Source organism: Podarcis cretensis, assembly GCF_951804945.1.
Source record: "Podarcis cretensis genome assembly, chromosome: 7".
NCBI classification, from domain to species: domain Eukaryota; kingdom Metazoa; phylum Chordata; class Lepidosauria; order Squamata; family Lacertidae; genus Podarcis; species Podarcis cretensis.
Window position 1 is genome coordinate 20,104,563 of NC_137176.1, and position 16,214 is coordinate 20,120,776.

The following is a 16,214-nucleotide window of genomic DNA, read 5'->3' on the forward strand; positions in this document are numbered from 1 at the left end:
TTCCTCCCAGGGCTTCATTAAATAATTTTTGCCTTTTTTGTTCTCTGATCTCTTACCCTGTTGTTTGTTCTGTAAAGTTCTGGGGGTTTGGGGTTTGGTTTTTGGTATTTCATATGTGTGTGTGTGTGTGTGTGTTTGTTTTTGTAAGCTGCCATGGGCGCCAAATTGAAGGAAAGACAAGGAATAAGTATAACTAATGAATAACTAAATATCTGTGAAGCACCCTGGGATCTCTTGATAAAGGGTGGCATATTGAATTTAATAATAATAAAAAAAATTAAAATTGTAGGACTATCATTCCACTCTTCCCACCAATATCTTTAAAGAAACTCCTTTCTTGTTTTAAATCAGAGCAGGACAGCCAGCGGTGGAGTGCCCTGGTACTGACACCAGAGAATAGTGATAGATGTGGATGAGGCTGTGGTCTAAACCACCGAGCCACTTGGGCTTGCAAATCAAAAGGTTGGCGGTTTGAATCTCCATTATGGGGTGAGCTCCCATTGCAATGTCTGAGCTCCTGCCAACCTAACAGTTTGAAAGCACGCCAGTACAAGTAGATAAATAGGTACTGCTGCAGCAGGAAGGTATACGGCATTTCTATGCACTCTGGCTTCCATCACAGTGTCCGTTGAACCAGAAGTGCTTTAGTCATGCTGGCCACATGACCCGGAAAGCTGTCTGTGGACAAACGCCGGTTCCCTCGGCCTGAAAGCGAGATGAGCGCCACAACCCCATAGTCAAATTCAACTGGGCTTAACCGTCCAGGGGTCCTTTACCTTTTCCTTTTACCTAGTGATCTTTACAGCCCTGCCCTATGTGTGTTTAGTCAAAAGTCAGAACTGTTCAAACCAACAAGATATGCTAGTGTATTTCAGGTGTAAAGCTGTATCAAAACTCTGCTTGATACAGGTGGCCTGGGATGAATTTTCAGTTACACTTGAAAAGTGTAGTGCACATGGGGGAGGCAAAATCAATGGATGAAGGAAGGGATGCAGCAGAAATTTGTTCAAGCCACTGCCTAGATTTCCCTAATATGAAAGTAATGGGATTGCGACTTCTCTTCTAAACTCAGCAAGGTCTGGTAACTTTTCTCTAATGACAGCCATTTTGTGGTCAATGTGATGGTGATTTTAAGGCATTGTGTACTGTTTTTCTTGTAAGTTCAGAGTGTGGCGATGACAAATTTAAGTTGTATTTTTGTGGTTGGAAACTTTATATCTCAAATTATATATTTGATCTCCTCCCTCCAATTGCTGTAGTCTATTTTGAGCTGCAGATTGTGGGGCAATATGTTGCCTCTATTTGTGGGTGCCTATTATTATGGGTCATGTGTGCTCTGCTTTTAGAATAATTTCCATAACTATATAAAGAAAGATTTATGTCAGTAATTAAAAAATTACAAAACGTGACTTTGAATTCTGCCTGAGTTGGGTAGAAACATATTTTTGTGAGTCTGACTTAATTTATAGTGAACTTCATTTAATTTTAAACAGGTTTGGTTGTAGCTCTGCTGGAAAACCCATATGTATTTTTCAATCCACATATTTAGCAATTGTGGGGTTTGTGAGTGTGTTAGATCCTAATTTCTTACATTACCATTGAGCATGTGACATGTTTTCGTGCTGTGCAAGTGGAAAGAAGAGAAATATTAATTGGTCCCAGACTGGAAAATGGTTTTGGTTTCTTTGAAGAATAATTGTTTTGTGGGGGAAATCCTCATCTGGTTTTTTAAAATTATTATTATTGTTCTACTTATGGGCTTGTAAATAATAATAATAGAAAATACACATTCAATAATGTATCACACACTGATGAAGGTTCTGCTTATGTGGTGTGTTCTCTATTTACCGTATGTTGCAGTAGTTCAGATTGTACTTGATTCTGGAATAATAGCAGCTAAAAAACATCCAGCAGTATTTACAATCTGGGTAGTCTTCTTATGGGGTTGGGCATTGGCTAAGAATATGGTTTGGGTGCTCTGGTGAAGGTGATCAGGGGTACACCTGGTCCCTTAGATGAGAGAGGCTGCAAAACCCATATAAGAACTTTGTGAAAAGCGAAACACATGCAACACTTATTTATTTAAAAAGCACTTTCAAAATTTCCCCCGAAGACAATTCAGGGAGAGTGGTTTACCAGGAAACAGGTAGGGAAAAAAGGTTGAGCTGTGTCAAAATGTCTCAGAAGACATATTTGAGTAAATGTTTTATAAACCCCTCTACAGAATTGGCACTATGCACAATCTAATTATTATTGTTGTTGTTGTTGTTGTTGTTGTTGTTGTTGTTGTTGTTCAGTGGCCATCATTCTTTCCATCCCCATATGCCTTGGAATGGTGTTAGGTCCAGGTCACTATGGAAATCCAGTTGTGAAAGCCAGGGCTCTGAAACATTTTTGAGGTGTGACCCTCTGAGGAAGACATTCGAAACAGAACCTTACCCAGAAACCTGTCTTTTAGAAGCTTATCACATTCTTCAATATTGGCACCTCCCCACTGACTACTGACATGTGCACCATTTTTGGCACCAAAATAGAACATGGTGTAGCAGGCCGGAACTTGCTTGCACATGCCCCATTGATGCAATAGTCCTAAATTATATGTAGAGCTATGAAATATTTTTGTGTGTGGTCTAAACCACTGGGCCTCCTGGGCTTGCCGATTGGAAGGTCGGCAGTTCGAATCCCCACGACAGGGTGAGCTCCCGTTGCTCTGTCCCAGCTCCTGCCAACCTAGCAGTTCGAAAGCACGTCAAAGTGCAAGTAAATAAACAGGTATCACTCCGGCAGGAAGATAAACAGTGTTTCCGTGTGCTGCTCTGGTTTGCCAGAAGTGGCTTAGTCATGCTGGCCACATGACCCAGAAGCTGTACACCAATGTCGGCTCCCTCGGCCAAGAAAGCGAGATGAGCGCCGCAACCCCAGAGTCGGTCACGACTGGACCTAATGGTCAAGGGTCCCTTTACCTTTAACCATCCAGGAGTCCTTTATCCCTTTTCATCTTTACCTTGTAAGCCTTGCTGAAATCTGCACTTTGCAGTTGTTAACTCATCATCATCATCACTATATTGTTGCCACAGTCATGTAGCTTTCAGCACTTTTTGTGGTTGCTATAAAGAAATGTGCCCTTGTATGCAATTTTGTACTGCTCGACATTGTTTAGTAGGTACATAGACCAGTGGTTTCAAATTGTGCTCTTCAGCTGGATCCCAGAAGCTTACAAGGGGTTTGTCATTAAAACAGGTAATGCCAATAAAGGGAGACAGGTTTTCCGGAGAGCGGGGGCAGAGGACAGCTTGGCTGTCACTGCTGATCTTGGGACATGCAGCCACAACGGAAGCTGGGAGTGCTTTTTATTGCATATTCTAAGGTTACAATGGCTTAGCCCAGGAGGTCTCTGCGATACCCTACAAGAACTGAGTACGCATCCTGGAACATGCTGTAGTATTCTCAGCAGTGCTCAGGACTCAGTTAGTTTTCACCCGTAACTCTCTTTTTGCTTGCTGATTTTCTGTGCTACTCCCCTTCCCAACTCCACTGGAAAATTGGTTTCTGAGAGAAGAGACAAGGAGAGATAAACGATGGTTGGAGAAAGGGAATTGGGAGCTGTGTGTCTAGTTTCTATTGCCACAGGCTGTTGGAGATTTCAGAAGTCTCAGCAGATACTCTCAATTTTAATGTATAGCCAGGATCTCTGTCATTGATGGGGGACACTTCCCAAACTGAGATCTCCAGCTGTTTTTGAACTACAGTTCCCATCATCCCTGACCACTGGTCCTGCTTGCTAGGGTTGATGGGAGTTGTAGTCCAAAAACATCTGGAGACCCAAGTTTGGAAAGCACTGACTTAGCCTTTCAGATGTTGGTGGACTTCACCTCGCATCTGCCCCAGCCAGTATGGCCATAGGTCAGGAATTATGGGAGTTGTAGTCCAGCAACCTATCGAGGCCAACAGATTCTCCATCACGTAGACTCCATGATGCAGGTCCTCTGATATTCTAAGTTGTTAATATGGAAGTCTGTTACGTAAACTGCCCAATGGAGGAAATACCTACTCTGAAGTGTACAATTTTAGCAAGTGTAGCAGAATTGTAAACTGTTTAGGAACACTTGCAGCACATTCTCTTGTACCCTGGTGTTCCATAACAGGTGTTCACTTTAATTCTTCCTAATTTTAATGGTATCATTTTTCTGCCTCTTCTGAAAATTACCTTCTCCTTTCTGTAATTTGGGCCACTCGAGATCTCCCATGCTGTTCCAGTGGTGGTTGGAGTGATTGTTTTCTTTGAAGTGGGACCATTAGGGTGTCAGCTGGATGACGTTAATCATACTCCCAATTTAGGAGCATGGCTGCTTGTGTCTTAAAAAAAAGACCTGCTTGATAGTTGACGACAGAAGAGGCTGCCTTTTAGCATAGCTGATGTAGGCAACTAAGCAGGCCTTTGCAACTGCTTTAATCCTGATTAATCATCAGCTTCTGGTACCCTTCAAGAATGTCACCTGTATCCACAAGCTGTGGTAACATCAGCACACACACACACAAACAAACAAACAAACAAACAATTTGGGTCCTGGAGTTCCAGAGCATATCAGTGATTTTACTGCATCTGTTTGTTGATTTATAGCAACAGGGAATAGAAATGGGCTGGCCTGTGTTGTACTATTGTTCCCCATACAAAAATTTTCCCACCATAAATGGATGTGCAAAGCCTGTCCTTTTCTTTCTTTCTTTCTTTCTTTCTTTCTTTCTTTCTTTCTTTCTTTCTTTCTTTCTTTCTCTCTCTTTATCACACAAACAAAGAGAGAGAGAGAGAGAGAGAGAGCGCAGTTGCAACTGGAGCCAGGATGAAAGAGATGAAATGCTTGAAACTGATTGAACTAGGGCCAGATTATATTAATAACATAAAGGTAAAAAAGGTAAAGGAAAAGGACTCCTGGACAGTTAAGTCCAGTCAAAGGTGACCATGGGGTTGTGGCACTCATCTCACTTTCAGGCCAAGGGAGCCGGCGTTTGTCCACAGACAGCTTTCCGGGTCATGTGGGCAGCATGACTAAGCCACCTCTGGCACAACGGAACACCATGATGGAAGCCAGAGCACATTTACCTTCCTACCTGACCTATTAATCTAATTGCAGGGATTCAAACTGCCGACCTTCCAATCAGCAAACCCAAGAGGCTCAGTGGTTTAGACCACAGCGCCACCCGCACCCCTCATTTACCAGGTAGAAATGAGGAGTACAAGGAGTTATTTCTGCCATCGACCTTGAGTTGAGCACAACCTTGTGCATGGGAAGGAGCACAATGAGGGAGGTCTTCTTGCCCCCACTCTCTCCTGGGCCCCCACAACACTGGGCAGGTGCAGTAGGGTGCCCTCAAGAATGGCCCCTACACCTAGAGCAGCTGGTTTCTAGAAATGCCCTTCACCTTCAAGGGTGCTTCACCTATTCCGCTCTCTGCCTTTCACTTCCATTGTGCCTTCCTGCCACAGGAGCTTGGCACACCTCCGTTTAGCTCAACCACCACCTCACCTCCTGCAACACCATTATTGTAGGCTCCCCTGCAGGTTCAGCAATAAAATAAAATAAAATAATAAATGTCATTGCTCTGTCAGTGCTGAACCACTAAGGGTCTGACACTGGAATTTGCGAAGATCAATTCATCAAGGATCCCTTGGCAAACTGTGGACAATCTGGTGTTCTAGGTAAGATAGGCAGGGGGTGATGGGGCTTGTGGCAACCACAACAAAGGCACAGATACCTTATCCAATTTGAATTGAGTATTGACAATCCTCAAGAATACAATAAACTGTGTCCTTAAATAATGTGGCAATGGAAAACTGGTAGTTAATACATAATGGTTGTCTTCCAGCACATCAGTTTTGCTTTTCAGAGCTGGCAATACTGGTGATGTGGCTGAGTATTTAAAAACAAAGGTATGTATCCCTATTAGGTGTTAAACTGGGCAGTGACGTCCACAGCAAGCTTGTTTCTACCAAGAAAGCCTCACACTTGGTTCCTGCCTTTGAAAGGGCAATGCATGTTCATAACAGCCTCTCAGTGCTGTTCTCAGTGGCTTGGGAAATGCCTATGTGATACACCTTGTGGGAACACTCAAATTTATTCTATTACTTTTTGCCTCTCCCGAATCTTAACAGGCTACTGTGATGAGGGTGGGAACAGGCTGGGGGAAAAAGATTATGTTTTATGCGGCGTGTTTTAATGCTGCTTTAGTGCCTGCCATGGAGACCATGTAACAGAACGTCAGAAGTTCCCTCCAAGTTTCTCAATATGCTTTGCGCCCTGCTGGGAATGTTTGTAAGAATGGCATTATTAAATGGAGCATTCCAGTGATTTCTTGAATGAAACATTGAGGATGGCTGCTATATTTGTTGCCAGCGTGGCAAACATGTATTATAATCTGATGCAGCAAATTTATGTGAGCTCCTTTATTTAACACAATATTAGTTGGCCAGACAATAACTATTTTGTTGAACTGTCAAACCGTGATAGCTGGAGGCTGTCAATAAGTGATGTCATGTGTTTCCCTACACCCCTCTGAGGATTACTTGCTAATGAATGACATTGTAGGAACAAAATTGGAGAGGCTGCTGCTGCTGAGAGTTGGAACCTTCTCTGTATAAAGTCTGTATGGTCTTTTCAGCTTAAATTCCATTTCTGCTGGCATCCCTTTTAAAAAACGGCTGGTAGGAAGGTGGCGGGGAAATAACATTTCAAAGTAATTCTTTCTATGCTCATATTTCTGTTGCCTTCTTTATCAGCTTCTCCACACCCCAAATCTCCAAATACAAGCAGGTGCCCTCGAGACATCATTAAATTTATTCCCTTTCACTTACATTTTTTAAGACAACACTTAATCTTCCTTTTTGGTTTAATGACTAATGAAGCACCTGGCCTTGCCATTGAAAAAGCAAATGTCAGAAGCTGCTTATCCTAAGATTTACGACCAGTAGAGGTGCCCAAGCTGTGCTGTTTTTGCAACAGCATGGTGTGAATGTTGGTGAACAGACAGGCCCGTGCTTCTAACCAAGGCTGCAGTAAATAGAAGGAACTACCATGCTGAGTCAGGCCCACCTTGTCTACCCATGGTTCCCATGGCTGAACATCACGAACCCTGTGAAACTTCCACTATTTTTACCTGAATGTATTTGGCTTTCCATTGGAGTCGCTCAGATGTTCAGCCTAGGGACAACCATCTCTCACCTAGCCTGGGATTTTGTTAACAAGCAGCAGGCTGATAATTATTTGTCCTTCAAACCATGGTTCATGGAGATGAACCTCATTTCCTGGCTCCTGCACAATATCTAGTGGACCATGCTGGCTTTTGGAGGGAGCCTAGCAAAGATTGCAAAATGAACAATCTTGTTTCCTGATCCTTAGCATCCTAAACTTCAGGCTGATTCTGAGCTTTCTAACTTTCAGAGATTTTGAAAACTGCCCAACCAGTTTTTTTCAATCTGTTTAACACCAAAGCCAACGGAAACCGAAAGATGGCTAATGTATTCTGGGATATATTCACTGATACTGACATTTCATTTCACAGGTTCAACGGGATAGCTTTATATATGTATATTAAGTAAAGAGGGCAACAGGCTGACTTATCCGCATATGGTACTCTTGACAGTACTGCAATGCTGTAGGGTTGGCAGATGGTGCAATTACATCTTTCTGAGCTAGGAAGTAACCTTAAAAAAAGAAAAATCACAGGGGGGGGGGATGGAATGTGCAGTATTTCAAAGAAATACCTTCTTGTATTACCAGTGTAGGTAGTGACTGTTGGAACAAAGACTTTTGAAATATAGCTACATTTATTTTTGGAGTATGTAAGAATTATCCACCTGCAGTGTTTGTTTGTTTGTTTGTCTGTCTGTCTGTCTGTCTGTTTGTTTGTTTGGAGACCACTATCTCTGTCTTTTAGAGGGCTTTCTAGGGCAGAGAACCACATTGCCCTAGTGCAGGGTTTCCCAAACTTAGGTCTCCATCTGTTTTTGGACTACAACTCCCATCATCCCTAGCTAGCAGGACCAGTAGTCAGGGATGATGGGACTAGATCAGGGTTTCCCAAACTTGGGTTTCCAGTTGTTTTTGGACTACAATTCCCATTATCCCTGACCACTGGTCCTGCTAGCTAGAGATGATGGGAGTTGTAGTCCAAAAACAGGTGGAGGCCTAAGTTTGGGAAACCCTGCTATAGACAGAGAATTGGATCCAGATAGTTTGTTGTTGTTTAGTCGTTTAGTCGTGTCCGACTGTTTGTGACCCCATGGACCAGAGAACGCCAGGCACTCCTGTCCTCCACTGCCCCCCGCAGCTTGGTCAGACTCATGCTGGTAACCTCGAAAACACTATCCAACCATCTCGTCCTCTGTCGCCCCCTTCTCCTTGTGCCCTCCATCTTTCCCAACATCAGGGTCTTCTCCAGGGAGTCTTCTCTTCTCATGAGGTGGCCAAAGTACTGGAGCCTCAGCTTCACAATCTGTCCTTCCAGTGAGCACTCAGGGCTGATTTCCTTCAGAATGGAGAGGTTTGATCTTCTTGCAGTCCATGGGACTCTCAAGAGTCTCCTCCAGCACCATAATTCAAAAGCATCAATTCTTCGGCGATCAGCCTTCTTTATGGTCCAGCTCTCACTTCCATACATCACTACTGGGAAAACCATAGCTTTAACTATACGGACCTTTGTTGGCAAGGTGATGTCTCTACTTCTCAAGATGCTGTCTAGGCCTGTCATTGCCCTTCTCCCAAGAAGCAGGCGTCTTTTAATTTCGTGGCTGCAGTGATCATGGAGCCCAAGAAAGTAAAATCTCTCACTGCCTCCATTTCTTCCCCTTCTATTTGCCAGTAGGTGATGGGACCAGTAGCCATGTTCTTCGTTTTTTTGATGTTGAGCTTCAGACCATATTTTGCACTCTCCTCTTTCACCCTCAATAAAAGGTTCTTTAATTCCTCCTCACTTTCTGCCATCAAGGTTGTGTCATCTGCATATCTGAGGTTGTTGATATTTCTTCCGGCAACCTTAATTCCGGCTAGGGATTCATCCAGCCCAGCCTTTCGCATGATTCATCCAGCCCAGCCTTTTGCATATAAGTTAAATAAGCAGGGAGACAAAATGCAGCCTTGTCGTACTCCTTTCCCAATTTTGAACCAATCAGTTGTTCCATATCCAGTTCTAACTGTAGCTTCTTGTCCCACATAGAGATTTCTCAGGAGACAGATGAGGTGATCAGGCACTCCCATTTCTTTAAGAACTTGCCATAGTTTGCCATGGTCAACACAGTCAAAGGCTTTTGCATAGTCAATGAAGCAGAAGTAAATGTCTTTCTGGAACTCTCTAGCTTTCTCCATAATCCAGTGCATGTTTGCAATTTGGTCTCTGGTTCCTCTGCCTCTTCTAAATCCAGCTTGCACTTCTGGGAGTTCTCGGTCCACATACTGCTTGAGCCTTCCTTGTAGAATTTTAAGCATAACCTTGCTAGCGTGAGAAATTAGTGCAATTGTGCGATAGTTGGAGCATTCTTTGGCACTGCCCTTCTTTGGGATTGGGATGTAGACTGATCTTCTCCAATCTTCTGGCCACTGCTGAGTTTTCCAAACTTGCTGGCATATTGAGTGTAGCACCTTAACAGCATCATCTTTTAAAATTTTAAATAGTTCAGCTGGAATACCATCACTTCCACTGGCCTTGTTATTTGCAGTGCTTTCTAAGGCCCATTTGACTTCACTCTCCAGGATGTCTGGCTCAAGGTCAGCAACCACACTACCTGGGGTATATGAGACATCCGTTTCTTTCTGGTATAATTCCTCTGTGTATTCTTGCCACCTCTTCTTGATGTCTTCTGCTTCTGTTAGGTCCTTTCCACTTTTGTCCTTTATTATGGAAATATTTGTACGAAATGTTCCTTTCATATCTCCAATTTTCTTGAACAGATCTCTGGTTCTTCCCATTCTATTGCTTTCCTCTATTTCTTTGCATTGCTTGTTTAAGAAGGTCTTCTTGTCTCTCCTTGCTATTCTTTGGAAATCTGCATTCAATTTCCTGTATGTTTCACGATCTCCCTTGCATTTTGCTTGCCTTCTCTCCCCCGCTATTTGTAAGGCCTCATTGGACAGCCACTTTGCTTTCTTGCATTTCCTTTTCATTGGGATGGTTTTCGTTGCTGCCTCCTGTATAATGTTACGAGCCTCCATCCATAGTTCTTCAGGCACTCTGTCCACCAAATCTAAATCCTTAAACCTGTTCCTCACTTCCACTGTGTATTCATAAGGGATTTGACTTAGATTGTATCTTACCGGCCCAGTGGTTTTTCCTACTTTCTTCAGTTTAAGCTTGAATTTTGCTATAAGAAGCTGATGATCTGAGCCACAGTCAGCTCCAGGTCTTGTTTTTGCTGACTGTATAGAGCTTCTCCATCTTTTGCTGCAGAGAATATAATCAATCTGATTTCGATGCTGCCCATCTGGTGATATCCATGTGTAGAGTCGTCTCTTGTGTTGTTGGAAAAGCGTGTTTGTGATGACCAGCTTGTTCTCTTGACAGAACTCTATTAGCCTTTGCCCTGCTTCGTTTTGATCTCCAAGGCCAAACTTGCCAGTTGTTCCTTTTATCTCTTGACTCCCTACTTTAGCATTCCAATCCCCTATAATGAGAAGAACATCCTTCTTTGGTGTCACTTCTATAAGGTGTTGTAAGTTTTCATAGAATTGGTCAATTTCAGTTTCTTCAGCACCAGTAGTTGGTGCATAAACTTGGATTACTGTGATGTAATCATTCTATCATTTTTGAGATTGCATCCCAGTACAGCTTTTGCCACTCTTTTGTTGACTATGAGGGCCACTCCATTTCTTTTACGGGTTTCTTGCCCACAGTAGTAGATATGATGGTCATCCGAACTGAATTCACCCATTCCCGTCCATTTTAGTTCACTGATGCCCAGGATGTCAATATTTATTCTTGCCATCTCATTTTTGACCACCTCCAACTTACCCATGTTCATGGTTCTTACATTCCAGGTTCCTATGCAATATTTTTCTTTACAGCATTGGACTTTCGTTTCGCTTCCAGGCATATCCGCAACTGAGCATCCTTTCGGCTTTGGGCCAGATAGTTAGCTAAACTTAAATACTGCTGAAATCAATGGGACAGGCTAGCCATAAATTACACCTAATAGGTTTAAATGGGAACTAATGCTAACTAACTAGCTAGAGATGATGGGATTTGTAGTCCAAAAGCAGCCAGAGACCCATGTTTGGGAAACCTTGATCTAGCCCAACCTCCTGCAATGCAGGAATATGCAATTGTCCCATATGGAGCTAGAACCTGCAACATTGGCACCACACTCTTAACCTACTGAGCTATCTTCTGAATGTGTGAGAGAGTAGTACCCTCAATCTCACTGACACTTCCTTCTGAACAGACCTACCTTGCAATTCTAATCTCAGGTAGCCATGGTGAAAATGGAAGGTGAGTGGTTTTTATTTCGGACTCCACTCAGAATTGACTCTGGCTAAACTCATGAAATCAGCCCTGAGTGCTCACTGGAAGGACAGATCCTGAAGCTAAGGCTCCAATACTTTGGCCACCTCATGAGAAGAGAAGACTCCCTGGAAAAGACCCTGATGTTGGGAAAGATTGAAGGCACAAGGAGAAGGGAACAACAGAGGATGAGATGGTTGGACAGTGTTCTCGAAACTACAAACATGAGTTTGACCAAACTGCGGGAGGCAGTGGAAGGCAGGAGTGCCTGGCGTGCTCTGGTCCATGGGGTCATGAAAAGTCAGACACGACTAAGCAACTAAACAACAACAAAACTCATTGCTAGCATGCAGATTCCAACAGATATCCCCACCCGCCAGGGGAAAAGCTGTTGACAAAAGAAAAGTTACCCACCTGGTGCAGTTTTGTGTAATCTGATTGGCTGAAGCTCCTTCTTTAACTGCAAATGGGAGGGACCAAACCCTGGGACTTCCTGTAAGCAAAGCATGTCTTCAGTCACTGATCAAGGATTGCTCCTTTTACTCTGCCGTGTGTTGCCAAAGCATACTCTGGCTGTTACTGTGATGAGTGGGTGGGGTTTTTTTGTATGTTGCATGAAAATGTTTGTAATGGTTCTAGGGGTTGCTTGTGCGTAAATCGGCGCCACGCTTGGCTGGGTTACCTGGGTGAACCCTTTCTGTCTGGACAGCCACTCATCCGTGACTGTCTCAATCGCTGGCAGAATCCGTCAGTGGGCGTTTCTTGAACTTCTTCCAGCAAAGAAGCTCTTTGACGCCTAGTCTCCGCCTACTCTCCCTGTGCGGAAGCCTTCTGCACAGGGAGGGTGTGGGCAGCGGAGGACCCGTGCTCTCCCCGCTGGTCTCCGGCGAGGAGTCATGGAGCCCCCTCGCCGATTCCCCCATCTGCCCCCCTTCTCCACTGGTGCTACGCTGATTTCCTTCCCCAGAAGATGGGCTGCCTCTCTCCCTCCTGGGACGCTCTCCGGAATCCCTCTGGAGCCCTCCCTCCTCCTCTGGCTCCGATGGCAGTTCCCTGACAATGTTAATGCATTTATGTTTATGTTTTTTAAATGTAAGTTGCTTGGGGATGTTTTAGGTGGCAAACGACTAAGTCTAACCAGTAGTGATAACAACAAGCAACGATAAATGATAAATTAGAAGAGGATAAAGAAAGCCTTCGGAGAGTGTCCAGGATGCCTTTAAAAATAACAAAATGAAAGCAAAACAAACTACTACCAGATACTATACCAATCTTGGTCCAAGAGTCCTTTGAAAATGCATGTGTGTATTAAAATAGGTTTTTGAGAAAAGAATTAAAATAAAGAGTTGGGAAGCATCCTCACAGCTTGGCATGATTTGAGAATCGTTTGGTCTTCTTGTAGCGCCTTATTTGTTTTTCCTGTGACAAGAAGGCTTAAAAGAAGCAGAAAATGTTTGCTTTAAAGGGTACTGTATAAATAGAGAACTCATCCGTTCTGTCTAAAGAGCCCTTATTAATGTGGCGGCTCCATAGCCGGAGTACATGCATATGTCATATTATATGACAGGGCATTGTTTGCTATACAGCCTTCTGGGTTCAGACATATGTCATTTCAAATAACCAAGCTTAGAGGGCTAGTGCAAACAATTCCTTTTGACATTAGGTCTGTGGTCAGGAAGTCAGCCTATTAATGCACACTTGCAAATATTTTTCTTGTGATTTGCTATTCATGTCGGCCAATTCAAACCACCTTTTGTAGTTAAAATGAAGAAGTCCTCTCTCTTTCCAGCTGCTGTTGCACTAAAAGAAACTTGCTTGTTTTTCTCCTGTGCCTGTCTTATACCACTCTGCACATGAGGAAACACTGAACAGCACATGAATGTGCAGTGTGAGGTGTCTTGCCTCTGCTTATCTCTGTAACTCACTGTATGCCCCCCAGTAGTACACTGGAGTATGCACTCCCAGCTCTTTGGGGCAGATTATTATTATTATTAATAATAATAATAATAATAATAATAATAATAATTTTTATTTATACCCTGCCCTCCCCAGCCAAGGCCGGGCTCAGAGCGGCTTATAAGCAATAATAAAAACAAGTTGAATGATTACAACTTAAAAACAAAATTAAAATACAACATTAAAATATTGAAACATTAAAATATTAAAATGTAGCCTCATCGCAGGAGGAGAAGGAAAGGAAAAAGAAAGAGAGGGAGGGAGGGAATCAAATTGGCTCCAAGCCAAAGGCCAGGTGGAACAACTCTGTCTTACAGGCCCTGCGGAAAGAAGTCAGATCCTGCAGGGCCCTGGTCTCATGAGGCAGAGCGTTCCACCAGGCCAGAGCCAGAGTTGAAAAGGCCCTGGCTCTAGTTGAGGCTAATCTAACTTCCTTAGGGCCCGGGACCACTAGGGGTGTTGCTATTTATGGACCTTGAGGCTCTCCGTGGGGCATACCAGGAGAGGCGGTCCCGTAGGTACGAGGGTCTTAGGCCGTGAAGGGCTTTAAAGGTCAAAAGCAGCACCTTAAATCTGACCCTGTACTCTATCGGGAGCCAGTGCAGTTTGAAAAGCAGTGGCTGAATATGCTCCCATGGCAGAGACCCTGTGAGGAGCCTCGCTGAAGCATTCTTCACCCTCTGGAGTTTCTGGGTCAGCTTCAAGGGCAGCCCCGCGTAGAGCGAATTACAGTAGTCAAGCCTGGAGATGACCGTCGCATGAATCACTGTGGCCAGGTCGGGACGGGTGCATATCATTATTGGTGCATATCATCTTTTTTATATATATAATTATTTATTAAGGTTTTACATAATAAAACAAATATCACAATCAGAAAAAACAAAAAGGAAAAACAATCAAAAGCAGCACAATTCCAAAATGAAAGAAAGAAGAGATAATCAGAAAAAAACAAAAAACAGAGAATAAATTATTTCTTGCTTACTGTCTTTATAACCCTCTTTCCTGACTTCCTCACATCTCCTTTTTCTGTGTTCCCCTTTACACAATCAGATTCAGCAATTCCCTACCCTCTTTCCAGTCTTATTCAATATTATACATTTCAACCTATTATGCCTATAGTTTCCTTTCCTTTTAAAACCATTTATCACATGTTCTTTCTAGCTTATTCCTTTATATCATTTATTTAGTCTCAACATAATAATACTCTGGTCTTACCCCTTTTTTCTTCAAAACATTTTTACGTATTTCTTTTTACCATGTCACTGATGCCCTATTCTCTTTATATCCAACATCATTTTAACATTCAAACATTTTACAGTGTTTTTGGAGATAATCTTTGTTTTTGTTTTTTAATCTTGTTTTTTAAATTGTATTTTTTTTAATACAGTAAAGAGAAAGAACAGCATAAGCAAAGAAAAAACAAACAAAAAGAAAAAACAAACATAAAATTTAGCATCATATAATAACCAACTTTTCTTCGTTTTTGGACTTCCTCACATCTCCCGCTCCTGCATTCCACATTAATAAAACTTTAGCCAGCAATTTATCACCTTATTTCCATTCTTATTATACACATTTTCAATATTTTGTCCCTAACTTTGAAAATTTTATCTATATCTTAAATACCTAATTTTGACATAATATTTATTCAAAGTTTATTATTTTCATACGATTCACTCATTCTCATAATCTTTTCAACTAACTTTATGGTGCCCTGTTATTTTCAAATCTCTCATCCTTCTTAACACTCATATAGTTTACAATGTTTTTGTAAATAATCCTTGAATTTCTTCCAGTCCTCCTCCACTGCTTCTTCTCCCAGGTCTTGGATTCTGCCAGTCATTTCTGCCAGCTCCATATAGTCCATCAGTTGCACCTGCCATTCTTCCAGCGTGGGCAAATCTTGAGTTTTCCAATATTTAGCTACAAGTATCCTTGCTGCTGTTGTTGCATACATGAAAAATGTTCGATCATTCTTTAACACCCTCTGGCCTACAATGCCCAGAAGGAAGGCCTACAATGCCCAGAAGGAAGGCCTCTGGTTTCTTAGGGAAGGTATACTTAAATACCTTTTTCAGCTCGTTATATATCATTTCCCAGAAGGCCTTAACCCTAGGGCAAGTCCACCAGAGGTGAAAGAACGTTCCTTCAGTTTCCTTACATTTCCAACACTTATTGTCTGACAGGTCATATATTTTTGCTAGCTTGACTGGGGTCATGTACCACCTATATATCATTTTCATAATGTTTTCTTTCAAGGCATTACATGCCGTAAACTTCATACCGGTGGTCCATAACTTTTCCCAGTCAGCAAACATAATGTTATACCCAATGTCCTGTGCCCACTTTATCATAGCTGATTTAACCGTTTCATCCTGTGTGTTCCACCTCAGCAACAAGTTATACATTCTTGAAAGTACCTTAGTCTTAGGTTCTAGCAGTTCTGTTTCCAGTTTCGATTTTTCCACCTGGAATCCTAACTTTTTATCCAATTTAAAAGCCTCTTTAATCTGAGCGTAATGTAACCAATCTCACACTTTGTCTTTTAGTTTCTCCAGACTCTGCACTCTCCAATTGTCTCCATCTCTTTCTAATATTTCCCAGTATTTCGGCCATTTGACCTCCATATTGGGTCTTTTCACAGCTTTAGCTTCCATAGGTGAAAGCCACCTTGGGGTCTTATTTTCTAATAAGTCTTTATATTTTGTCCACTGCTTTCCTAACAATATGGTTTGGAGATAATCTTTGAACTTCTTCCAGTCCTCTTCCAC

At 42.5% G+C, this 16,214-nt stretch overlaps 1 long non-coding RNA gene across 1 annotated transcript in view; it reads left to right on the plus strand.

The window, feature by feature from the left end:
* Window positions 1–954: 954 nt before the first annotated feature.
* The window catches only part of LOC307220956, a 98,026-nt gene continuing 82,766 nt past the window's right edge, over window positions 955–16,214 (plus strand). The window contains exon 1 of the long non-coding RNA XR_013841213.1: window positions 955–1,076. This is a non-coding gene — a long non-coding RNA (uncharacterized lncRNA). The remainder of the gene's footprint in view (window positions 1,077–16,214) is intronic.